This window comes from Vipera berus (genome assembly GCF_964194415.1).
Source record: "Vipera berus genome assembly, chromosome: 3".
NCBI classification, from domain to species: domain Eukaryota; kingdom Metazoa; phylum Chordata; class Lepidosauria; order Squamata; family Viperidae; genus Vipera; species Vipera berus.
The window spans coordinates 146,009,849-146,037,713 of NC_138204.1; the positions used below are offsets into that span (position 1 = coordinate 146,009,849).

General features: G+C 41.1%; 2 long non-coding RNA genes across 3 annotated transcripts in view; one reads left to right on the forward strand and one right to left on the reverse strand.

Moving 5' to 3' along the window:
• Window positions 1-18,250, forward strand: part of LOC308665879 — a 28,355-nt gene extending 10,105 nt beyond the window's left edge. The window contains exons 3-4 of the long non-coding RNA XR_014025979.1: window positions 10,861-10,933; window positions 16,625-18,250. This is a non-coding gene — a long non-coding RNA (uncharacterized lncRNA). The remainder of the gene's footprint in view (window positions 1-10,860; window positions 10,934-16,624) is intronic.
• LOC308665880 lies at window positions 13,544-27,805 on the reverse strand. Of its 2 annotated transcripts, none has more exons than XR_014025980.1 (3): window positions 27,660-27,805; window positions 18,339-18,521; window positions 13,544-14,841 (listed from the first exon to the last, which is right to left on the reverse strand). It is a non-coding gene; the product is annotated as an uncharacterized lncRNA (long non-coding RNA). The 2 variants fall into 2 exon arrangements; XR_014025981.1 differs by having other exon boundaries at window positions 18,261-18,521.
• Between the last annotated feature and the right edge of the window lie 60 nt (window positions 27,806-27,865).

Sequence of the window (27,865 nt, forward strand, 5' to 3'; positions counted from 1 at the left end):
GGAATTCTGGGAGTTGAAGTCCACAAGTCATAAAAGGGCCAAGTTTGAAGATCCCTGATTTAGACATTAGAAACAGACACACCTATAATCAGCCTGCAGGAAAGGAAGGAGGAGAAACATTAATATGGGCCAACAGCTCCCATATGTTCCCTATTCCTTTGCAGCTTCATTTAGTAGGACACTTGGGGAAAATGCATCTGATTGTATTGCAACAGAATTGCTTTTTTCCCCTGGAATGTCACTCCCAGCCCAACAGTTTTCAAACATTACAAATGTTATTTGCATAGTTAATTTAATAAATATTAAAAAAAATAAAAGAATATTAAAATACAGGTAGTCCTTGGCTTACGACCACAATTGAGCCCAGAGTTTATGTTGCTAAGTGAGAAATTTGTTAAGTGAGTTTTGTCCCATTTTTATGATTTTTCTTGCCACATTTGTTAAGTGAATGACTGCAGTTGTTAAATTAGTAACATGGTTGCTAAGTGAATCTGGCTTCCCCATTGACTTTGCTGGGTCAGAAGGTCGCAGAGAGTGGTCACATGGCTCCGGGACACTGCAACCATCACAAATATGAACCAGTTGCCAAGCATCTGAATGTAAATCACATGACCACAACGGTCATAAGTATGAAAAACGGTCACAAGTCACTTTTTTCAGTGCCGTTGTAACTTCAAATGGTCACTAAATGAACTGTTGTAAGTCGAGGACTACCTGTATGTAGTTTGCCATATACAGTGGTACCTTGATACTCAACTGCTTTAAAATTCATTGAATTTGGTACTCAACACATTTTGACATGAAAATTTTGTCCCAGTATCATTGTTTGTTTGATACCCAACACACAAGCTAGAACTGCTGTGTTGTGACTCACTACATTATTCCTTAGGGGGAAAATTTGTTTGGTACTCATCGTTTTTGGTATTCATTGCACCTCCTGGAACCAATTAACAATGCGTACCAAGGTACCACTGTATAAGTAAAAGCTTCCTATTGAAATATCTGTTTTTGTAAAATATAAATGATAAACACATTTATTATTTCAAAGGGTAGATTTCAATGAAACATTTCCCTATCTATATATCTGTTCATTTAGGATATATAGATAGATGACCATCAGTGTGGTCTGATGCTTAGGGTGCTGGATTAGGAGTGGAAAGACCCAGGTTCTAGTCCTCCCTTAGAAACAGAAGCTGGCTGGGTGACTTTGAACTAGTCACTACCTTTCAGCTCTAGATTAGATAATTCAAAAATACTTTATCTACCAAGCTGCAGAGTGTGGTAGATCCACTCCATAACCTTTAATGAAGAAGTCTTCATCCTATTGTGTACTCATTTAGGATGGTGATGATACATGAAATATATGTTTAATATTTTAATCACATATTAGTCACATGACTGTGCAGATTTAGATGATATATGCTGTTACCTGCAGTAAAGTTCAAGACTAGTACATATTTGAAGTAAAAATAGCCAACTGGGCTGGCAATCTGCTTTGACATCTTTGATGAGCCAGCATCTTCCAAAGCTTCTGCAGGGGGGAGCTAAGGGGAAAGCCATAGGATGCTGTCCCTCAGAATCATGGCATCAGTTTCTCAGTACCATCATCCAGGATTTGGTCCCACCCTCCCTCAAGGAAAGAGTGGCCCTGAATTTATAAGGTTATCTCAACATTTCACAAGAAGGCAATCAGCAGTATCACTGCTCCATCTTTAGAGAAACAATAGTTTTCAGTGAAAGACAGTCTCCTCCTGATACTGTTATCACTGTGTGAATGCGTTATTAATCAGGACATCTGAATCCATTAACATACAAAAAGAGGAGTGGCTGCTAGGTAGATGATCTTTCAGAGTGATTAGATCAACTTTGTAGAGGAATGAATGGTCTATGACTACAAGCCAGATGGAACTTCAAAGCATGAGAATAGGTTCCAGGATATACAGCAATTCTCTTAGTCCATGACAGCAAACTTACCTTAAGAATGATTACAATCCATTTCATCAGATCTGTGTCTTCAACTGAAAGGTAAGAATGTGGATACAAATGCTCAGTTGTAGAGAGGAAAACAGTTAAGGAGTGGATCATGTTTTCATTGGTGCACAGTCTTGATAATTTAAAGCCCAATGGTATATGTAGCCCAGCTTTTATTCACCAAAGCTTCCAATGGTGATAACACTGTTGTTTTAGATTTGCATTGTTAAAGACTTCATCTCTCCTGAATATAGGTTTCCCAGAAGCCCATTAACCCCTTTAATTCCAGATGGAGTTGGAGCTCTTGATTGAGTTTGTCACTGGAAAAGCTCTAGCTATTTGTACTCTTCCCTACTTTTTATTTTAAAAGCGAGTAAGCCTGATAACCTTCCTTCAGTTCATCCACTGATTTAAGAATTTGGCTTTCTTCTGAATGGATTGTCAGCTTGTTTCTTAGATGGGTCACTGCTTGAATAAAGTAGGGCCCTAATGTATTGCAAAGGTAAGCTGAAGATTATGGTTTTGCCCATTATCACATACTATTGGGCAATTCTGTGTGTGCTATTCAGGAACACTACATTACACCCACGGGTGTGCCTGAGGTTCACCCCCATTTGTTTCTTCTCCCTGTTATAATTTCTACTATGACGGGTCTAACAGCTTTTAAGGCATGATGAAAATGAAAAGTGTATCTACTGAATACAGATGGATGTTTTTTTGTGTTTTTTTTTAATCCCATTTATATCCCGCCCTTCTCCGAAGACTCAGGGCGGCTTACAATCTAAGCACAAATCAATGTGCTTAGCAATAGCCTTCATTCTATGTATTATTACAAAGTCAGCTTATTGCCCCCAACACGCTGGGTCCTCATTTTACCTACCTCGGAAGGATGGAAGGCTGAGTCAACCTTGAGCCTGGTGGGACGCGAACCTGCACTAATTGCAGGCAGCTGGTGTTACTTAAGGAGGCATTAGCCCACTGCTCCACCAAGGCTGTTGATGGAACAGTTGTGATTTTTGTCATTACTACATTACACTGTCTCAAAAAACCACCCCTGTCTTGAATGCATGTATTTTTAGAATGAATTTGTATATGTATGATGTGCTGTTTTTTTTTTATTGAACTTTCGGTATGCTTAATACATTGTCCTAATGTAGTTCTAATGTTACAGAGGGATAATATCAAGTTCACATGAAGTACTAGTACTGTTTTATGCTGCACTGGTAGGACCACACTTGGAATACTGCATCCAGTTTTGCTCACCTTGATACCAAAAAACAAAACAAAACACAGACATTGAGACTTTAGAAAGCATGCAGAGAAGAGCAACAAAAAATGATTAGGGATTTGGAATCTAATACAATGAACGGTTGCAGGAACTGGGTATGTCTTGTCTAACAAAGAGAAGGACTAGGGATGACATGATAACAGTCTTCTAATATTTGAGGGGCTGTCACAGAGAAGAGGGGGTTAACCTATTCTCCAAAAAGCACCTGAGGCCAGGACAAGAAGTAACAGATGGAAACTGATCAAAGAGATATCTAACCTAGAACTAAAGAGAAATTACCTGTTAGTGAGAACAATCAGTGGAAAGGCTGGCCTCCAGAGGTTGTAGGTGTTCCATCACTGGAGGTTTTTAAGAAGAGATTGGACAGCCATTTGTCTGGAATGGTATAAGTTCTTCTGCTTGAGCAGGGGGCTGGACCAGAGGATCTCTGAGGTACCTCCCAACACTATTATTCTGTTATTCTATCATAATAAGTTCCTTACTTCTCCGTGGACTCATCTCTTCCCTGTCTTTTCTAACTCGCTCTCTTCTCTGGTTGGTTGGACTGAGAAATGGTGATTAGCCCAGAAACACTCCCTTGCAAAGAATGGGTTTGAACATCAGTTCAATTATAATTAGACCAAGTGAATTTTCTCTTCGGGTGAGAGTTTCTGTTTCTGGATGGACCAGTTTGGAAGAAAAGAACTTCTTCCTTTTTATCTGCCTTACCAAGTCTACCTTCACCTGATCTTTAGACCTTTTGTGGGGAGAACGTTGCTGTCCTATACTACCTGCACCCTGTGGGAAGGAAAGTAGGAGAAAAGAGGGAGTGGTGGATGTTAATAACTCCTCACAAGTATAGCCTTGCCCTTAGCTACCTGCATATTCATTTCAGGTGAATAATGATGACTTCCAGGCATTTGAACCACAGACATGGGTTGGGTGAGTAGTAAACAACTTTACCTGATTTAGTTTTTATCCCAGGCAGCAAAGAAGATAACAGTTTTAGCCACATTGTCTTAGAAATAATGTTCACATCACTGTATACCTCCACACCATGTTTTAACTCCACCCAGTTTGGCACATTTTTGTTCTTTTGACCAAATGGTAAGCTAGAACATTTCTGCAGCCACAAGCCATTTAAAAAACAGCAATAATGGGCTCTGTGTTGGCAATTCACAATGGGAGAAAAGGATGTTTGCCTTATCTCAGTCTTTCAGGTTCCACGGGATTAAATTTCAAGTCAACTGATTCTACGCACTCTTTTTATTATTTTACCATTACATATTTATAACAATAAAATACTACAAACCCTTCCTTAAGGGAAGGAACAAATAGCTTCTAAAAAATGAGAAACACTAACGGGGCAATACCAAATATAAAGGCAAAATATTCAGCAGAACCCTCCTTGGACAGTGTAGGACAGATATCCACAGCTGAAGTATGCCAGGAGTTTGGCTTATACATTAAGGCTAATTACCAAATCCATAAATCTTTTGCTCCATCTTTCATATATGCAGTTTTTGTTTGCAATTCCAAAGACCTAACATCAGTCTGCTACAATTTCAATAGAAGATGCAGCTGCTGTAAAAGGGTATTTTACTAACGCAGTCAAAATCTGCCTGTTTTTATTTAATAAATAACATGAATCTACACTTGTCTATCAGTCTCAGTCTACCCATCCAACATATTAGAATCTAATGTTTCTGATCGTTCAGAAGGTAAGAAAAATCCTCCTGAATATGCCAAGGGCCCATCTAGTCCAGCATTCTGTATCATCTTATGACCAATGAGGTCGTTAGGAATCTCCAGGGCTTTTTTCTCATAGAACGCTCAGAACGGAGTTCCGGCACCTTTTTTGGATGGAACCTTGTAGGGTAGGCAAGGCAGGTTGTATGACGTGTGAGTTCCGGCACCTTTTTCTTTTACAAAAAAAGCACTGGGAATCTCCCACATTTGATCAACATTTAGATGAAACCAGAACATTTTTTTACTGTAATTGACTTACAGAACGTCAATTAGAAAAGATTCATGGATGATCGGTTTTCTATATGGCAATGGCAGCGAGGTTATTAAATGCTCAAAGGTGGAAAAATACAGAAATAGGCAACACAAAAGAATGGACCATGAAGATGATAGAGCTTGTAGAAATGGCTAAATTAACTTCAGGGAGGGGAAAAAAACTACTACTTTTCTAAAAGAATGAAAACCCTTTTTGGACTTTTTGCTGAACATGTATAAAAAGTGATTTCTGGATCTATTAATTAGATTAAGGGGCATACAGTATATGTGAGGGAAAGGAAACTTATGCAATTTTGTACGGGGAAGATGATATTGTATGCATTAAGAGCCTTGGTGGAGCAGTGGGCTAATGCCTCCTTAAGCTGCCTGCAATTAGTGCCTGCAATTAGTGCAGGTTCGCATCCCACCAGGCTCAAGGTTGACTCAGCCTTCCATCCTTCCGAGGTAGTTAAAATGAGGACCCAGATTGTTGGGGGCAATAAGCTGACTTTGTAATAATGCCGCTTGGGGGGTGTGTGAAAGCCCTAATAAGCAGGCATATACATACAATGAAGGCTACTGCTAAGCTTGTAAGCTGCCCTGAGTCTTCGGAGAAGGGCGGGATATAAATGGAATTAAAATAAATAAAAAATAAAAAAACAATGTTTATAACTGCTGTAGAGAAGATCAGAAATGTATTTGATTTTTATTCTGCCTTCATAATTTTTTATAAATAGCTCAAGGGGGTGAACATACATAATACTCCTTCCCACAACAACCCTTTGTGATAGATTGGGCTGAGAGAGAATGACTGGCCCAAGGTCAACCAGCTGGTTTTCTTGCATTAGGTGGGACTAGAACTCACAGTCACCTGGTTTTTAGCCTGCTGCCTTAACTACTAGAGCAAACTGGTTTAAACAATTTGTTTTTGTATTCCCCCCCTCATTTTCTATTGTTTTCAATACTGTCCACTTTTTCTTTCTCTTGCTTTTATATTTCTTTGAGTTTATCTTTTATCTTTGTGTATGGAATCTCTCACATTTGAACAGAAGCCAGATCAAGACTAATATTCAGTAGTAATTTAGCTCTCCACAAATTTATTTTGTCCCCTTTCAAACGATCTGCAATGATGGCTATTGCTACTTCTGAAGGTACCGTATTTCAAGGAATATGGACCTGGGAAAGATATGACTGTTAAAGGAAGAGGAAGGAAAACCTTGGACAAGATATTGCACATACCAGAGATAGGAGATAGAGTTATTGAGGAAATAACTCAAAATAACTCAGCCTTAATTCTGTTTTGCAAAAGATAGGACAGAAACTTGAACATGCTTTCAAGATTTTGTTATTGCACCGTACAACAATAAACTAGCATTCCTGGAGTCCCCATTATGTTTGTTTCTTGACCTGGTCTATGCTGAAGGGCTGGCAATTTTATAGTTCAACTTGTATGACCACAGTAGTTAGACTGGAGAGAATGAGACTCAGATCCAACTCAGTCATCATCAGAAGCTTCCTTGTTCAGACTGGTAAGGTAACATGGGAGAATTGCCTAATGCTGCCTTTAGTCTCTGCAAGTAAGTTGAATATAAAAGCAAGCAACAAATAAATAGTAGGTGCGGAAAGTCATCCAAAATCTGTGAGAAATAATGTACCTCCAGCATATCAAACTTTTAACTTTAGCTGTGGTCTTCATAGAATCATGGGTGAGTGGGTGACATAAAGCCAATTACTAGGTTATTATACAGTAGAATACAGGTTGTCCTAGACTTAAAACAATTCTTTTAGTGAGGGTTCGAAGTTACAACAGTACTGAAAAAAATGACCATTATAGCATCCCCATGGTCATATGATCAAAATTCAGACACGACTCATGTTTATGACGGTTGCAGTGTCTCGGGGTCATGTGATCCTCTTTTGCGACCTTCTGACAAGCAAAGTCAATGGGGAAGCCAGATTCACTTAAGAACTGTGTCACTAACTTAACCACACTGATTTGGTTTACAACTGTGGCAAGGAAGACATAAAATGGGGCAAAATTGACCTATAGAAATTTTGGGCTAAATTGTGGTCATAAATCAAAGACTACCCTGTATGATGAAGAAGTGAGATAATTGTGTTTGGAAGAATAGCCCTGTTGGATTAGGCCAAGGCCTATCTTTTTCACATACCTCTGAGGTGCTTGAAAGCAGGAGATGGCAGTGGTGATATAGCTGTCTCCTGCCACTGATCTGCTATAACTAGTTTTGAAAGCATCTTATCCTCAGGAGATATCAATAGATCCGATAAATGCATACCTTGGGGGAAGGGCAGGATAAAAATAGATATTTGCGAAGTTTGCTGCACCAGTTAAAAAAAGATGATGGTGCTATTGTTGCTTAGGATGCCTGTTTGATTGCATAACATGTGTTGCATAGACTGGATTGTCTGTGAAGTAATATCCACAAACACACACGTGTGTGTGTGTGTGTGTGTGTGTGTGTGTGTGTGTGTGTGTGTGTAGGGACAAATTTTAAAAAATGTGATTTTGAGATACATTCAATTTCTGAATTATTATTTTTTCTCAGTATTCATAGCCTCACCAAAATGCCAATGTATTACCTCATGATCCATATTTTCTTGCAAATTAATATTAACCATAGCACCATTTTTAATAACATGTTCTCAGTTAAGGTTAGCTGTACATGCCATAAAGGTCAGCAGAAGGGTTCCCTTCCACCAAATCTGAGAAAGAATTTAGGAGAGAGGGAGCAGACTTAAGGATGTGAATTGCAGGATAAATTAGGAGTAGCAATAGAGTAACCTTTCACCCCTGGAAACATGAATTCCCAGCCTGATTGAGAATGCAAGCAAAAAATACATTTCGGAATTCTCTCCTAACTCCAACTAATGGCTGCAAGAGAAAAAGAACACCTGTACCTGTTAAAAAAAACCTAGGTAGATATGAGTTTATGTGTATGCACATTATTATATATTATTACACAGTTGTCTGTGTGTGCGTACACACACACGTAAGTCTTTTTCGGGGTTCTAAGAATCAGTGGCAGTTTAAGGAATGTCCAAAAACAGTGAGCAGGGTAGGTCCAGCCTCATCTTGCAGGTCAGCAGTGATTTGTTTTCTGCTAATCAGAGCTTCTGATCGAGGTTCCTTGACAGCAGAAATAGAAGAGCAAGTTTACAGGGTGGGTTCTCAGTTTTCTGCATGTTCAGCTGTTCTGTCGGCATGGTGGAGTTAAGCACGTAATGATCCTTGAAGCACCCGATTACATACCAAATGAAAAGTAGGAAAAGGAGTGGCAGTTGTAAACAAAAAAAGGATTATGATGCCTTGGGAGCACTGGGTATGTTGAATTTCGTCCTGCTCCAAGTTTTATAAAGTTTGGAAACCATATGGGCTTGGAGTAATCATGTAAAATAAATGTATGTAGGAAATACCATATTGTAACTTTTATATAGACAAAATTCAAAGCACTTTACTAAAAACTATTAGAATGAGTTTATTCTGCAGGCAAGCAAGCTTTGTTTTCCTCTTCTAATCCTTGCAATCTGCTATCATCTTGACCCAACGGCTGCAAATTATTGAACCAAAAAAAATAATAATAATGGAAAGGGGATAAGCCATGGTGCATTTTGTTTAATAATGGTTTGAAACAAGGCAGGATTTGTCTTTTCTTCTTCTTCTTAGCATGTAAATAAATAAAAAGACATGCAAAGAGGTGATGTAGAAATAAAATGAGAATATTCAAAAAAGTAGGTATAGATATTCCATATTTGGTAAATATATACGTTTATATTATTGATCACTTGCACAGTAAAAGGAATCTTCTGTTGGAATGATTTATAGCATAATTTAACAATACTTCCTAATTTCAATAAAACAGAGAGAAAAATAAGGAACTGCAGTTTTAAAATAAATTGTTTTTATAAAGGTTTCTCATGCATATAAGGTCTTTGTGAGAAAGAAAGTGTGTGTAAATATACTGTATATAAATAATTTTATATAACTAACCTCTTGGCAGTAATAAGGATGTGGAGAAATCATTTTCATTGTTCAGCTGCCAATTTCATTAGAATAGATATACACAAAAAACTGTGCCTCTGAAAATATTAATCTTTGGTTCAAAATCAAATTCATATATGTAATTACTTTTCCCCCAGATCTTAACTTCATGGCATTGTAAAATAATATTCTAACAATTTATTATTCAATTGCCATTCTCACATTAAAAAGTTATATAGCCACAAAACAACCAATTTTTCATACGTTTGGAATTAATTTTTGCATTGTTGTTTCCACCCTCTCTACCAACAAATGTCCACAGTGGATTTATACATGATGTTTGAGATAATTTTTTATTCCATAATTATGTCTTCATCAAATACAATACAATCCAAACACATTTTAGTAAAAATGATTCAGATGTAATCAGCTGTCAGGAACTGGGAGAAGATGCTTTTTTATATAATCTAAAACTATACAGCCCAAATGAATAACTCCTAGTATGTTATCACAGACAGCAGCTGACAACAGAGACTATTTTCTAGAATATGTCTGATTGGCCAACCAAGCTGCATCCATGGGCCTCCAGGGAGAACTTAAGAGGAAGTCAGGAAACAGGAAGTGTCTGTTAAACTCAATGGCTACCTTAGATACGGCCATACGGCATACTTATTGTTTTAGACTGCATATGTGTGTTTCTCTCGCCACCTTTGTCTTATCCTTCCTGTTCTTGCAATGTAGCAGGTCCTCACCTAGAAGGACCAGGGGTAGGATTTTGTATATGCACCTAGCTTGTTTTGTAAAAAAATGTGGAGAAAGTGATTTGGGATCATCAGACACACATATAAACACTCGCACACTTTTTCTACTTCAAGTGTGCCCACCAACTCAAGAATATTGTTTTAGCACTGTTTTAAAGCATGACCTAAGTACACTTGGTTAACAATAAACAAATCTGAATCTGGACTGTTAGATACTGGGTTCATTGCTTCAATGACGAGACGAGGCCAGTGAGTTCAGCAAAGATCATTGTTTATTGCTTGCAGGAACTGAACTGAGAAACCGGGCTGCGAATGCAGCAATTTATACCCTGGCCTCTAGGCGGCTGCCAATAGGTTTAAAGCAACCTATTGCCGCCCTAGAAGCAGCCAATGGCGGCACTGGAGACGGGTTGTCTGAGGAGCTGGGAGCCGTTAGCCAGCTTCCCTGCTTAAGCAACCTTCCAGCAATTAACCCACGTGATGTTCCCTTAACAAGACAAAGTCCAATACATTACATGGACAATATTTGGATTGGACGCTGCCTAGTAAAGATGCAATTGAAGAAATGAAGGTGAAAGATGCAACAAAGAAATAGATTTCTCTACTTACGCAGCATTGGACATGTAATACAATGAAGGGGTTCGCTGACCACCATTCATGTCAGGACCATCCATAGGAGGAAAACGGGGCAAGCAATCTCACAAGTATTATGATGTCATTCCACAAATGACACAGCTACTGTAATATAGTGTGAATCAGTTGTAAAACACAACTGAGGCAAATTACATAATTATCATTTGTACAAAGATGTATATGATATCACCCACTGATACCTGTAATCTCTGCTTCGCTGCTTTCAGGCACTCTGTTTTTTTGAATCACAAACTGGATCTAAGCTAGGAACAGAGAGGTTTGGAGCCACACAATCCTCAGGTAGTATGATTCGTTACGGTTCCGTATCTTGCCACATCTAGATCATTAGGTGAAGTCATTAAAACATGGATCAGTTAGCCATAGGTTTGAATGTTGCGTAAACAACAATCTTCAGAAATCAGGCTTCCTGTTTTCACAACTAACAGGGTCTACCGAATAATTAACAGACACATTTATGCATTTGCTTGCTTGTTTACAGTATATATATAAACTGCCCCACTCTTGAAGGATTCTGGGAAGACATACACAAAGAATTACAGAATGAACAAACAGTATCATTGTAGATACTCTTAATTCAGATCATCTGGGACCAAAATATTGTTAAGCTAAGTTTTTACCTGTTTCTAAAGTCTTAACTATATGTAGCCCCAACTACAGGGCTTGGGGCTACATGTACTTCTGAAGGAAGGTATTCCAAAAAAGTAGAAGCTACCAAGCATGTTGGGTAAATCCAACCAGTGGATAATAGGAACCCCAAAATTAGATTGAGCCAACCATGGTTCAATATAGGAAAGTACTGAGATCCCAGTGACAACATACCTTGCTTGTTTATTGATCAGTGCAATGTATGAACCGTCATTGCAATTTGCAAACCATGGTTCATGGCTTAATATGAGCCAGGATGTACAAAGGGTGTTGTATGGCTGGTTTCCTAAACTTGTAACGACCTAACAGGACTTTATATATATTGTCTAAAATTGTTCATTGGCATAGGGATCTATTTTTATCTGCCTGGAGGCTGTAGGTATCAGATTGTAGACTGGACATTTTTCTTGGGTATCCATCATTTTTCTATCCATTTCAACTGGAAACTTTATTTTTAGTTTGCCCTGAAATACTATTTGAAATTCACCAATGATCCCACCAAGTATGAACCAAAACCAGGGATCACCCGTGACAGATGGTGCATTTTCACTTGGCCCAGGACCAAAATCATAGAGGAAAACGCAGAAGAACTGACAGTGTCTCTTTGGGTCTTTTGTGTGTTGCTGGCAAGCTGTCTTTTGGTTGGATTATTGAGATTAAAATATAAAATAATGGGGACTTGAAGGCAGTTGAGATGCAAAATAAGGCAGAATATTGAAATATAAATAGAATAATCTCAATAAAGATCCTTTGCCGTTTTAGCCATATCAGTTGCCAAACTTTCAAGTGGCATATTGTATATCAGAATTCCCCAACCTTTCAGGCTTTGTGGACTGGCAAGGAGAGGGGAAAGGAGAAGGGTTAGTTCCGCACAAGTGGTCTGCAAGCACACATGCAGGGTTTCATTGGCACAAGCAGTGGACATCCGTGCCCCCCGCTCATGCAAATGGAGCGTAACACATATGCTCACCCACTGCTCATGCAAGTGGGGATGCGTGCACACGATTGCCCACCGCTTCCATGGCCTCATTCCCAATGGCTCACAGCCCAGTAATGGGCCACGGCCCGGGGGTTGGGGACCCCTATTGTATATCATAATTAGGCCTGAACATTATTCCCTTGATTGATGTGTTTTTAAAGATCCGCAATCAAAGAGCATTGAAGCACCACTGACTTGGGTATAGTTCTCCCAATATTTGCAATATGTTTTAGAAGTACACATGCACATAACACTTCCCGTTGATTTGCATGCTGCCATAAACTTTCATACATCATTATGTGCAAGCAGTCTCTTTCAAAAAGATACCTTCAGTTGCAATGGAATGCAACTGCCATCATATGGTTCATGACTGACACTTCAATTAGTAACAGAACATAGACAAAGTATTCCAGGTGTGGTCTTACTAGGATTTTATAAAGCAGTACTAATACTTCATGTGATCTTGATTCTATGCCTCTGTTTATACAGCCCAGGATTGTACTGTATTAGCTTTTTTGGCAGCTGCTGCACACTGCTGGCTCATATTCAAGTGATCATCCAAGGTCCCTCTCACAGTTACTGTTTTTGAACCAGGTCTCGCCTAATCTGTACTTATACCTTTGATTTTTTCCTGCCTAAATGTGGAACTTTGCTTTTCTCCACTTTAAAAGTCATTTTGTTGGATAGGACCCATTGTTTAAGTTTGTCAAGATCTTTTTGGATCCTGAGCTTGTCTTCTGGGGTTTTGGCTAATCCTGCCAGTTTAGTGTCATCTGCAAATTTGATGAGTTCCAAATCTATTCCCTCACCTAAGTCGTTGTCATCGTCGTCGTCGTCATCATCATCAGTATTAGTATTATGTTTAATGGCCATTGAATTCCTTCTTCAGGTCTCTGTATTCCTCTATAATAATTGTCTTAAAGATAAATCTTATTTTGATTTTCACCTCTTGGAATATTCCTATACAGTAAAATCAGTGAGTGCTATACAGGCCTTCCTGGATAGCTTATTTCTTCCTTGTTTCTTATTTGGACGGTAACATTTATGTGGTGTATAACACCCTCCAGCATCTCCTACCTTGGGATGGTGGGATTTCAACATTCCTTGTTTTAGTGCCTAATTAACTCAGGATCTTTGACCAAATCATGCACTGTGAGTTAAAACATCAGTTATACAATGATAAGTGTTTCTCAAATGGATCCTTTCTCAGACATTTGCCTATTAAATAAAATAAACTTAAAGTGGATGTAGATAACAATACAAAACAAAGCATGTGTATATGCCTGATGTAATTGACACATTACGGTTTCTTCAAATACAAATACACATGCAAGGGCATGATTTAAAAGTGGTTGCTAAACAGAGCAAGATGCTGCCTCTAAAGATGTTTTACCCATCACAAACAGCAAAGAAGAAAACCCTCAGATAAACCAGCCAATTATATTGGTAGTGCTTGCAAAACGATACTGTATAAATAGGGGTTTAGAACATATGGTAAAAATAATCAATCCTGGCCGTGACTGTACTTTTGTTTTATGAATAAACCAATTGGGAATCTAAATATTTATTTTGCTGAGGCGTATGTTCAAGTTATATTCATAATGACAATTTATTTTACATGGTGACAAAGGGCCATGAAATGTTTTCCTGCCTCTTACAGTTTGTGGCATTTTTTGGATTTAGCTGGGCATTGTCCATTCTGTCTGCAGTTCTCTACTTTCTTCAGCCTACATTGAAGAAATAAATATTTTTTTAATCACTTTCAAATACTTTCCCCCAAACAAATTCCTTTCTGGCAAGGGGTGTGTGTGTGTGTGTGTGTGTGCGCCCGCGCGCGTGTGTGCACGTGCGTGTACTATACAGGTAGTCCTCGACTTACAATAGTTCATTTAGTGATTGTTCAAAGTTACAACCAGTGACATGACCATTTTTCACAGTTACAACTTTTATAGCATCCCCATGATCATGTGATCGAAATTCAGACGTTTAGCAACAGGTTCATATTTATGAACGTTGGTGTCTCCCAAGGTCATGTGACCTTCTGACAAACAAAGTCAATGGGGAAGCCAAATTCACTTAACAACTGGGTTACTATCTTATCAACTGCAGTGATTCACTCAACAATTATGGCAAGAATAGTTGTAAAGTGGGGCAAAACTCACTTAACAAATGTCTCAATTAACAACAGAAATGTTGGGCTCAATTGTGATCATAGGTTGAGGATTACCTGTATAAACTGCAGGTACTAGTCTAGGCAGTAACTAGGAATCAGGAGTGATTACACACACAAACACAGAGTTGACTAAGAGGCTTCTATGTTAATGGATATATTCCAGGAACTGTGACTTTCTTGAAAATTTTAAATTGTGCCCAAATTTAAAAAATAACAGTGATGTCTGAAAATAAGCTTCATGTTTCTTAAATTACCTTTTTTAAGGTTCCCTGTGACTATGGCCCATATGAAATCTTGCTTCCAAATGAAGTATTATGTCAAATACCATACCAGTCACTCTGTGTACTCTCTGCTGGATTGTGGGAACTTGTGACTTTCACCACTCCATTTCTAGATCCCAAGAAAAGAAAGGATATGTTAGAACATACATACATGCATGCATACATACATACTTAATGGAATGGAATGTGTAGTTCAGACATGTCAAACACAAGGCCCGGGGGCCAGATCCGGCCCGCGAAGTGGTTTCATGTGGCCCCGCGAAGCCATCCTGGAAACAGTGAGGGAACGGCCCCCACTGCCTTGGCCCTGGCCCAGAGACCCTCCTTCTGCCAGAGACCCTCAGACCTGTCCCACTCCTGCCCAGGCCCCCATAGGCACCCTTGATGCCAACGATGTAAAGCTGGCCACGCCCACCCAGTAGGCCATATGCACTCTAGCCACGCCCACCCAGTAGGCCACGCCCACCCTGGCCATACCCCCACCTGGCCCCCTGAGGGCATCCGCAATGCTGATGCGGCCCTCAATGAAATTGAGTTTGACACCCCTGGTGTAGTTGGTCTGTCTCCATTTGGGATAGCAGCTTCCTCCTTACTATGTGGAAACATTTGGTAACTAGCTGTTTCTCATTTAGTGTGGGTACAGATCTTCTGTCCATCTATAGGTACCTTATATGCTTCATATATGTCCTCTCGTTAGGTCTGCTGTTGTAATAGCATTCCAACAGTTCCAGCTTAGCTTGACTTGTCTTGTCCACATATGGTTTTCTCCAGTAGCCCACTTATCATCAGCAGCCTTGGTTCCTTGTTAATCTGGAGGATGTCCAAACTGGCATGACTCTTCTTCTAGTTCGTGTTACTCTCATATTTTGAGGTAGGCAGGTGAAACATTAAGGGGTCTTTGCCCAGGAACCACTACTGGTAAAATAGGTACCAGCTGGGATTTGAACCGGCATCAAAGGTGATGCTCTAACCACTACTGTACACTACCAAGGCATTTGTCTCTTAAACATTAAATCTTTACTGCACAAACATATTTCAACACATTTTATAAGCATCAGTAGAAAGTCAGTTTATAGGTTGAGAGTATACACATATTCCCATCCAAGATTTTAAATCAAGTGCATTAGTCTTTACAGCAAGTAGAACAATTTTCTTACTATTGCTCATACTCAGTAAATTCAAAGATCTTCATGCTTTAATGAATTCCACATTTTTTGGTGTACAGTCTAGCATTACATTCACATCTTAGTACTTCTTTCTTTCCCCCAAACCTTATTTGCAACCTTATGAGTATTAAATTAAAATATAAACCGAACAAATTGGACTAAATTAGTGTTTTTGTTTAGTTTTGTTTTTTGCTTATGAACTCTAAAAAAAGGATTTACCAGGGGTTTTCAGGGTGGCATCGTCGCACGTCAACTTCTCATGAAATTCTGGATCAAATCTGAATCTTTTTTTTTTTAATTCCATTTATATCCCGCCCTTCTCCGAAGACTCAGGGCGGCTTACAAGCTTAGCAGTAGCCTTCATCCTATGTACATGCCTGCTTATTAGGGCTTTCACACCCCCTCCCAAGCGGCATTATTACAAAGTCAGCTTAATTGCCCCCAACAATCTGGGTCCTCATTTTACTTACCTCGGAAGGATGGAAGGCTGAGTCAACCTTGAGCCTGGTGGGATGCGAACCTGCACTAATTGCAGGCAGCTGGTGTTAAAAGTGGGAAGAAAAATTGATGTATACCTAAGAGGAACCAAATCCTTGCCAAGATGTTAATGGCATTTTTTTTATTATGCCCATGTTTTTTTTAAACAAATCACTTCAATTACAGGATTATCTCTCTAACTGCCTACCATAGAGTAAGATCCATTTTAATATTTCTTCTTTTCTTTAGCTGTTTTAACCTGGAAGGATTTTAATCTGGCAGAGTGTACTGGAAATTGTATCCTCTGGCATCAAAGACACTCTTCTATGAATAACTATTCTAAAATGTTTAAATTAATCAACATGGACAAACACTGGTGCCAAGAGGCACCAAGTTGCTATCCTCTGGACATAGGATTTGACATATACCAAACTTTCATTTGGGATACACCCTCATACATATTTGGGATCTTGGTATGATGCCAATAGGCTTGAAAGACTCCGATTACCAAAGTGGTGATCCATCAATGATGTCAAGACAATTCGTAGAGCAAAAAGTACTGGAAATATGGATAATAAATAAAGCATCTTTGGCCTTGAATTACTTTCCTTCTACGGCTGCCAAGCATGTTTTTTCCCTTATGCTGCAAGATTGAACCGGCATGAAAGCATAAATAAATGAGGGGTGTGAACATAACTACTGTATATGATTGCTTCAGGAATACGATATATTTTTTTTATTTTGGGAATTTGCTTTCGCTAAAAACCACATTATTATTGATAATAATGAATAATAGAAGGAGCCGTGGTGGCGCAGTGGTTAGAATGCAGCATCGCAGGCTAACTCTGCCCACAGCCAGGAGTTCAATTCTGACCGATTTTAATGTTGTTTGTGTGGCTTAATCACATTTGTATTGTTTTTCTCTTTCCATCCACTGCAATGTGTGAAGTGTAAAATCTGGTTTGCTTGAAAAATTGTGTCTGGCCAAGGTTACCCACCAACCTCATTAATCAAAGTGCCATTCCCTCCCACTAAGCTGTATCTCTCTGTCCATTATAAGCTTCCCAATTCATGAAAAGAGGATTAATGCATTTTCTTAGACAGCGCTGAAGCTGATCAGAACCACTGTTTCATATGGGTACAGTGGTCATCACCAAGAAGGCATGACAACCTTTTCCAGCCTAACACCTTTCTGAAAATGTTGGGCTTCAGAGTGCCATAATGGCCAGCTAGCTGGCTATTTGCAAGATTCCCACTTGGTTTACAGGATACCAACTGTATTGAAGCAGTCTGCATATGACTGTGGAAGTTACCTTTGAAGTATTCGTCATAGAGCCTACAAATCTGGCTTGGGGAATTTTATCTTTCTGTTGCCCTTAGGCTGATTGACCCTAGGGAGAGGCAGTTCCAAAGAGTGCAGTAGTTTGCACCAGTGCTCCCAAGTGAAAGAAAAAGAACAAAATTTTATAGAAGGATTTCAAACCACAAACAGGCTAGAATCAATCTTTAGATAAGAAGCAGAGTTTTAACTTGTCTGTTCCTGTACACCAAGCACTGGGCTTTCAGATGCTAATATTTGCCTCCACATCATCCATATGGCAAATAACCAAAATATATTGTTAACAGTGGCTTGACTAGATTAGGAAATGAGGGAGAGAACATGTGAAGAGAGAAGACTGCAAACTAATTCAGGCATATTCCTGACAGCAAATAGTTTGTAACACATTGTTAGCGCTCTGTCTGAAATTTTGCGAGTTATAGAATTATTGTTATAATTGAAATAGTTGTCTAAGTATGATTTCACATTGGATCTTAAAAACGGAAGTATCCTTTTCTTGTGAAAAACTGCCTTCAAGCATAATTTCAGTCTATAGTTTTTACTTACTCAAATCAAATGCCTTTTTGGAGAGAAGAATTGAAAAACATCAATGCCTATTTTAAAAGAAGTCAGAAATAATAACACCTTTAAGGAATCATGGTGGGTGAACATCATTTGCGTATGAAATTTTCAGGTCTCAGAACTTCAGCAATGTTACACAACTCCTTTCTCAAGGCCCTCTAGCCAGATGGGTGTTACGAAAAAGCAGTCTAACTGGTTTCAACACATCTTTTCAAGACCGATAGGCAGGAGTTCGTTGAAGTAGTTCTGGGAAACAAAAAGACAAAATAATCCTTCCTTCCATTTTCTGTTTATGAAGTTCAGATTCAAAAGAATGACACATCTCTGTTTAAGCTTTAGAACAATGATCTGCCCATTTTTAATGCGATCAGAAACTCTTTACTGCACAATCGTTCATATCCTGCTATCTGGACCACTGTCACATCTTTCTAGTGTCTGCCTTCAAACCTGTTGTGCAGGTGTGATCTCTATCTATATCTGGAAGCATCTCAGAGAGCCTGCCTTGGAATCTGAACCAGGCAGACAGTGTCAATCCTTTTAAGATACAAACAGGCTACCTGCTTACCTGCCTGCCTGGTAACTTGAATTTTTTTTTTGTTTGAGGCAAAGTAGCAGAAGAAAAACCATGATGGGAATATACTCAATTATGGGTTTCAAATACGACCTGCTTCCTTCAGTTTGCACAACTGCAAATAAGAACCCAAAAAATTGTCAGCATTACTTTTGAATAAATATGCACAAGAATAGGAAGAGAAAGCCACTACTTTCCAAAAAGAACATTTCTGTCCATCTACAGTTTGATAAGCCAATTGGCTATTGGAAGAATGTTCTGTGGATAGATGAAACCAAAACAGAGTGTTTTGGTTTGAAGCCAACTTTTGGCAGCTCATAAAGTCTGGACCCTGGAAACTTATAGCAAATTATGACACAATCGCTGAATGCTAAGAAGGGAGGGAATCACATAAAATGGATAAATACAGAAGTGAGCTTAAGAGGTTCTTTTTAACATTTTTAAAAGTCTCAAATCTTCCCAAAATGGAAATTCGGTATCCTCCAATGATGTTGCATTTTACTGCCATTCTCCTTTTGGCCCTTAAAAGGTAAAGGTAAAGGTTCCCTCGCACATGCGTGCTAGTCGTTTCCAACTCTAGGGGCCGGTGCTCATCTCCATTTCAAAGCCGAAGAGTTAGCGCTTGTCCGAGGACGTCTCCGTGGTCATGTGGCCGGCATGACTAGATGCCAAAGGCGCACGGAACGCTGTTACCTTCCCACCGTAGTGGTCCCTATTTTTCTACTTGCATTTTTACATGCTTTCGAACTGCTAGGTTGGCGGAAACTGGGACGAGTAACAGGCGCTCACTCTGTTACATGGCACCAAAAATATCCCATTCGATTAAAAAAGTGTAGCCCCCTCAGCTGCAAAAAGATTTGATTCTCTCAAGCTTGGAGAAATCTAATTGAACTTGTCAAACAGATTAGTATTACCCATAATCTTAATTTAGCCTAGAGAATCCAGCTATTGTATTAGATTATATGACGTTGCAGAAACATTGCAGTTCATTTACTTTGTCTTTAGCACTTTCCTAAAAACATAAAGGTTGGGTTCTAATGGAACAATGCAATAAAAAATGTTCTGCTGTATTGGGCACCTGAAAACATTGTCCATAAATTTCAATAAATAATGCAGAAGACATTTAGTTTGATGTGTTGTACAAACTGAGACAATTGGAATCTATTTTAGTAAGCCATGGTTAAACAAACCATATGGGAAACTAAAACATGTATTGGATGAATTTTATATATTACTAAATTCTCATGTCACTTTGATTGTAACCTTAACGGATGCACTCCTTTCACCCTCCACAATGCTCATGGCATCTCTCAAGCATCTTTCCTAGACTGCATTTCACCCCATACACCCTTCCTGACTTACATGGTACCCCTGCACACACCTGTGCACTCAGCCCAACCTGTACAGCATTCCTCATGAAACCCCACCCATTCACATGAACTCTCCCCAACCCTGTAGCACCTTTCATGCACTCATGTGCATTATACCCAACTCACATCACACCCCCAGATACTCTTCACGACCCTCTTATGCACCCCCATGCACCTTTCCTGACCTCTTGTGCATCTTCCCTGACCTCCACAGCAAGGAGAAGGAATGAAGGAGGAGAGAGGAAAGGAGAGAAGGAAGAGGGAGGAAAGAGGGAGGAAAGGAAGAGGGAGGGAAGAAATATTTACCTGCTGGCATCCTACAAAAAATTCAGTGGGGAAGCCAACAGGAAATCAAAGGTTGTTCCCGCTTCCACTGATTTTTTCCCCCCACCCATGGTCATTCTGTTTCTCTGCTTAGGTAAGAGAATAATCTCTGAAATGATGACCCAATGGCTCATATGTTGTCTAGTTGGATATAAAAACTAATGGAGTTGCAGGGCAATTTTAGGCAGTAAAGCCTCTTGTACTTTGGATTTTTTCTGATTTAGGGCAGCATCCGAAAATCCCCAAACCAAGGAATGTAAAACAACAAAACAGAATTGTCAGATCATGCATTATGTTTGGTTTATTTTCCTCATGAACACACAAAAGGTGGGGGTCAGCAACATCAAGAGAATAGGCAGGATCAGGCAATCAAAGACACACACCCCTTTGGCAGTGGCATCACACTCACATAAAAGGGCAAGGTTCAGTTATTTTGGTTTCAACACAGTTGATGTCTCCCTGCCTGCAGATGCCCATGCTAACCAACTGAAATTTATCTTTAACATAGTCATAGAGCAGCATAAGACAGAGAGAAGGAATATATTCAATAAAAGAAGGCATCAAGATATAAAGGATATATAAAAGGCATATATAAGATAAAAGAGTGTAAACTACTATAAGAAGATGGTAGAGGACAGGAAGGCCTGGAGGAACATTGCCCGTAGGGTCGAGATGGGTCGGACACGACTTCGCAGCTAACAACAACAACAAACTACTATAAAATACTCTCTGGTAACCTGAGCGCTGCTGAGATTATAAGGATGAATGCTAAGCACAAGCTAGAAGTCAAAGTTGCCTAGTTGGTAAAAAAAAAATTCAAAAAAAATGTTCAAGGACCCAAGTGGAAACTTATCCAATTGGCCAATTCTGAAGCTTAAGTACAGGGCGCAAAAACTACTATTTTTTCCAAGGCAAACTATTTTCAGATTTGCCGATCAAGAACAGAAAAGTCCAGGGGGGAAAAAATTAAAAACTGCAAGGACCATTCACATGCTCAGGCTTATGGCCTTCTAAACAGAAGGTTGCTGTTTCCATCCTGTTTAAGATTTCCTCCACTCAGTTTAGAAAAAATAAATCAACTAAGGTCATGGGTTGCATCAAAAAAAATGGTCATCCCTCCCCCCCCCCCCGCAAGTCACAAGGAAACACATCCCTTAGTATCCCTTAGTAACCATCAGGGAGCCTTAGCTGGTGAGAAACATCAGCAGCATAAGGCCTGCTTTCCAACCGGGAAGGCAGTGCAGCTGCCTGTCTCTAAAACCAAGTGGGGAGGTGGATAGAGGCTAGTTGCATTCCTGACCCACTTTCTTCTTTTCTCCTTTTCCCTCCTCCTCTTTCAGGAAGGAGCCAGTCCACTCTGTAGGAGCGTCCTTTCTGAGTAGGAGATCAAAATGTGGCGCATGTACATAAGCCCTCTGCTTCTCAACTGTGGAGCTGCCTCTTAGCTGGAGTTCCTTCTCCAGCTACAATTCATTTCAGAACATGCTGCATAGCGAGGACAAATTACACAAGCAGCTCTGAACTGTCAGGCAGTAGTGTAGATCCTGTAGACACTGTACAAATGCAAATCACCTTGCACCCCACCGAAGATGGGAGGGGATGGAAAACCTCCATGCAATACAGGTAGTCCTCGACATACGATGACAACTGAGCCCAAAATTTCTGCTGCTAAACAAGATAGATGTTAAGAGCGTTGGGCCCCGTTTTGCAACTTTTTTTTTTGCCACAGTTAAAGAAATGATTGCAGTTGTTAAGTGAAGCGTGCGGTTAAGCAAATCTGGCTTCCCCCATTGAGTTTACTTGTCAGATCACATGACCCTGGGACAGTACAACTGTCATAGATACATGCCTGTTGCCAAGTGTCCAAATTTTGATCATGTGGCCATGGGGATGCTACAACAATCATGAGTGTGAAAAAGGTCGTCACTTTTTTTCATGTCACTGTAACATTGAAAGGGTCAGGAAACGGATGGTCGTAGGTCAAGGACTACCTGTATGTTTTTACACCAAGTCAAGTGGCATAAATGTTACATAAATGTCCACCACAATATACAGCGCGGACAGTGGTGGGATTCAGCCGGTTCTCACCACTTCAGCAGAACCGGTAGCTAATTTTTTGTTGCCCAGGCTCAGAACAGACCTCTGGAAGCAGCATCCACACAGAAAACCGGTTGTTTACATATTTGAATCCCACCACTGAGCGTGGATCCTCTAACTTGTATGTATTCCTGCATATTTCTCTTTCCAGCTCAAAAGTCCCAAGTATTTTTAAAATTTCTATACTTCTGGGCACACTGTTGTAAGACAGCTCATGCACACAGAAATGTTTGTAAAATAAGAGACGAGTTCTTTACCCTAACATATTGATCAAGCTACTGCATTTTTACTCTAGAGTAGGAGCAGGTAACCTGCACCTCTGGTGCCATATATTGTTCACCAAGCTCAAATTCACAATTTCCTATCTTATTAGCTACAATTTTAATCAATTGCTTCAGTCAACTGAGATTCTGGGCAACATACAGTAAAAGCATTATAAAAGGTAAAGGTAAAGGTTCCTCCGCACATGCGTGCTAGTCGTTTCCAACTCTAGGGGCCGGTGCTCATCTCCGTTTCAAAGCCGAAGAGCCAGCGCTTGTCCGAGGACGTCTCCGTGGTCATGTGGCCGGCATGACTAGACACCAAAGGCACACGGAATGCTGTTACCTTCCCACCGTAGTGGTCCCTATTTTTCTACTTGCATTTTTACGTGCTTTTGAACTGCTAGGTTGACAGAAGCTGGGACGAGTAACAGGTACTCTGTTACACGGCACTCGGGATTCGACCCGCCAAACTGCCGACCTTCTGATCGACAAGCTCAGTGTCCTAACCCACTAAGCCACCGCGCCCCTCAAAAGCATTATATGTAATAGTTATTATCATAATGACTGTTATATAATCAGTAATAGTCCATTATCAATCCAGGTTAAAGGCATACAGTATTCGGATAGGAAGCACTTCACAGCCTTGTGAAATACAAGGATGTCCAGTATTTCATGTAGTTCATGAACCTTTCCAAGGTAAGATATAGTGGTGATGGATCACCTTTGAGAAGGTCTGCTACCAAGCTGGTGTTGGGACACTCAGTTTAGTTCAGCAATAAAACCTGTAGTGTAACTCTCATAATAAACATTGAAATAAATAAATAACACCCCTCAATTCTTCTCCCCCAAAATCTGGGCCTGTCCAGTAGTAAGTACCCCACCCACTTTGTAGTCTTCAGGCCTTCAAAAATGTTAAATGCCATGTTAATAATGATGGAGAAAAGAGTAACTATGTAAGTTCCATACAGTAATTATCTGAATATTCCATTGTGGAGGAAACCTTTTCCTTGAAACGACATCCAAAGCACTGCAGTGGGATATATCAAGCAGCATTTTACCAGGATAAGGTTGGCCTAACGCAGGCATATCAAACTACTGGCCCGCAGGCTGGATGCATCGCACCAAAACCGTGCCCACCCCATTGCCGGCAATGGGAAAAAAGTCCCAATGTGTCATGCGACATTGCGGGTTTGACATGCCTGGCCTAACATGCCTGGGTCTGAACATCTAGTGATGATCTAATTGGGGCATCATTGACAGGTTCAGGTGATGTGAACCAGACGACAGGCCTTATTAGTGGTGGCTCCCTCCACCCTGAAATTCTCCCTCCCTCCATTAGCAAAGAAGTTAAAAATATCTTGCTTAAGTGAGTTTGGTTCCTTAGCTGTTTCTCAGTGCTGGTTATGTGGCATTTTTTTTGTATTGTGTTTTATCTTGCTATTATCTATACCACGGCTTTTCAACCAGTGGTATGGGTACCACCTGTGGTACATTGGCACCTGGCAGGTGGTAGGCGACCATCCTAGAAAAGTGGTAACGGGAGGGGAATGAGCTGAACCGGTGGCAGCACCACACAAGCCTGAGCGAGAGATGGCTGGAGCTGCAGGGCTGTCAGGGCTGAGCGGAAGCACCAGGATCAGCACCAGGCTACAGCTGGAGCTCAGCACTGATCCTGGCGCTTCTGCTGAGCCCAGAAGAAGCGCCGATCAGCTGGAATGCTGCAGCATCCCCAGGGTCTTGTGATTTACATTCAGATGCTTGGCAACTGATTCATATTTATGACGGTCTGTGTCCCAGGGTCATGTGAAGTGACCAAAACCTGCTGCAACCACCCAGCAGACCGGGGGGGGGGATAAAAACCAAACATCCCACCCCACCCCAGCCCTGCTACCAATCCTCAACAGAAATGTTCACAACAATGAAAACCTCAGACAGGAGGAAGAGCGCTGCTGGGTGGGCAGGCAGGTGTCTTGCTTGGCTGTGGCTTGGGGGGCACTTTTTTCAGTGCCATTGTAACTTCAAACAGTCACTAAGCAAACTGTTGTAAGTCGAGGACTACCTGTACTTCATCACTTTTTTCTTTTCTTTTTTTTTGGTCATCAAGTCTTTGACACCTTGCTAGGCGACTGGTGGTACTCGGATGCCATATCCTAAAAGTGGTACAATGGGTGAAAAGGTTGAAAAGCCCTGATCTATACAGAGCCTGTTGCATTTGGGGCAAGATATTGAACATAAGTTCATATATTGGCTATAAAGAAATGGCTGCCTGAGCTGCCCCCATCTCTAAAATGCAGGTAGTCTTCGACTTAAAATCACAATTGAGCCCAAAATTTCTGTTGCAAAGTGGGAGAGTTAAATGAGTTTTGCCCCATTTTACGACCTTGCTTGCCACAGTTGTTAAGCGAACCACTGCAGTTAAGTTAGTAACATGGTTGTAAAGTTAATCTGGCTTCCTCACTGACTTTCCTTTTCAGGTCGCAAAAGGTAAATCACATGACCGCAGGACACTGCACCCATCACAAATATAACCTAGTTATCAAGCACCCAAAATTTGATTTTGATGATGATGATGATAATAATAATAATAGTAGTACTAGTAGTTGGAAGGGAGCTTGGAGGTCTTCTAGTCCAACCCCCTGCTCAGGCAGAAAACCCTATGCAGGGGTAGGCAACCTTGGCTCTTTTATGACTCATGGATTTCAACACCCGTCCAGGAGTCATAAAAGAGCCAAGGTTGCCTACCCCTGCCCTATGCCCTACCTATACCAATCAAATCCTATTTGATTGTGGCGATGCTGCAAGGATCAGTCATAAGTCACTTTGTTCTGTGCTGCTGTAACAACCCACCTCAAAAAGGGCAGATCAGCAATTAGCAGTATCTGGTAAAACTATATATTTCCTTTTATTTTATTTTTTATAAAATACCCCTAGCAAGCTGAAATTAAAAGATCATCCTGCTTGAGGCTGGTTATTTCCCATAAGGCTTCTGCAAAAGCAAAAGCAAAACTTTGGCAACGACGTTACTTTATTTTGAAACCGAAAGATGCCTGGAAGTCTCGTCCTTTAGGCTATAAAAATCTGACCGCTCGTCAAACCAGTATGGATAGGATCTGATCATGCCCGGAGAAATGCGTTTAGCATAGGCATATAAGAACTCTTGAAACCATTATTTCATTTTATAACGCCCCAGCGCTTGAATTCGGTCTCAAATCCGGCAAACACATTGCAAAAAAAAGGAAGAAAACGATTGAGGCAGAATTGGCAAACAAATGGGGCTTATTTTATTATCTGGCGGAGTTCCTGAGCCACCAGCAGTTGTATGAGAGAATTTTAGCAGCTGAAGATTTCCCAACATGGAAATGCACTAATTAGGGTGGGGAGGCGAACAGCAGCCGTTTAATTTCTGCCTGTCATGCAGCTGTTTAGAAGACCCAACATCCCCGGGAGGGGGATTGCCAGAGCTAGTGGTTGTGCGGTTTGCACAACTACGAGTGTTCTGCAATCCTGCAGCCGCTCGCAAAGTAAAGTTATAGCACTTCCCATTAGAAGCGACGGGGAGATTCCCTTCTCAAAATTGCGCTGGACGCATCCGCACAGCGAGGCCGAAACCCCTACAACTTGGAGAGATTTCTCTCACGAGTTAGTACTCCCGCGCTTCTCCAAAAGCCAACTAGGTGGGAAACTCCCGCGCGTCTCCTTCGCGGGAAGAATACGGGCGAAGGGGGTCAAGCTGCAAAGCGCGGCAACCCATAAAAAAAAACCACATCCTGGGGAGCAAGACCCCCGAAACGGGGACGAATTCCGTCCCGTGGATAGATAGGTCAGTCTCCTGAATACCGAATTCATGAACTTGGAGGCTAAAACATATCAAGAACGGTTGCCGGAATTGGGTTTGTCTAGCAAGAGCCCAATGCTGGGAAAGATTGAGGGCAAGAGAAGAAGGGGATGACAGAGAATGAGGTGGCTGGATGGAGTCACTGAAGCAGTAGGCGTGAGCTTAGATGGACTCCAGAAGATGGTAGAGGACAGGAAGGCCTGGAGGAACATTGTCCATAGGGTCGCGACGGGTCAGAAACGACTTCGCAACTAACAACAAGCAAGGACCAGGGGTGACATGACAGCAGTCTTTCAATATCTCAGGGGGCTGCCACAAAGAAGAGGGAGTCGAGCTATTCTCCAGAGCGCCCGAAGGCAGGACAAGAAGCAACGGATGGAAACTAACCCAAGGAGAGAAAGCAACTTAAGAACGAAGGAAAAATTTCCTGACGGTTAGAACAATTCATCGGTGGGATGACTTTGCCTCCAGAACTTGGTGAAGGCTCCAACCCTGGAAGTTTTTAAGAAGAAACTGGGACGTCCCTTTGCCTGAAATAGCGGGAGTCGAAGACCTCCACGGTCCCCTTCTAACTTCCGCTTTAGGACACGCTACGAACGTTAAAAATAATAAAAATAAAAAAGTTTGCAGTCCGGTCTGCCATGCTTGGGGCCACCGCTCCCGCCTTGAATGATCGCTTCGGGCGTGGGCGGCGTGTACGCCAGCCTTCCACCTCCTTTCCCTCCCCCGCCCTCCCCCCCAAACAAGCCGTGTCTGCCTTCCTCGGCTTTTTCTGCCTTCGCGTTTCCCACCGCCGCCTCGTCGCGGGCAAACCATCCCAAGAGCGCCGTTTTGCAGGAGAAGAGCCTTCGCGCGCTGTGGCGCGCGCGCAAAAAAAAAATATGATTCTGCCGTCCGCAGCTGGATTGTGACTGCGGCGCTCACCAGCTTCCCGCGGGAGCCGTTCTCCTCTTTTCCCGCCTTGGGCTGGGCGGCGGCGGCTGCGGCGGCGGCGCTTGAACGGCCCGGCGCGAACGAGGCGCGCGACGAAGCTTTAAGCGGGGAGGCGGCGCGAGCCGGAGCTGCAGCTGCTGGGAATCCCGTTTCCTCATCGGCCTAGCTAGCGAGTGCAAGCGGCGGCGGGAGGGCCC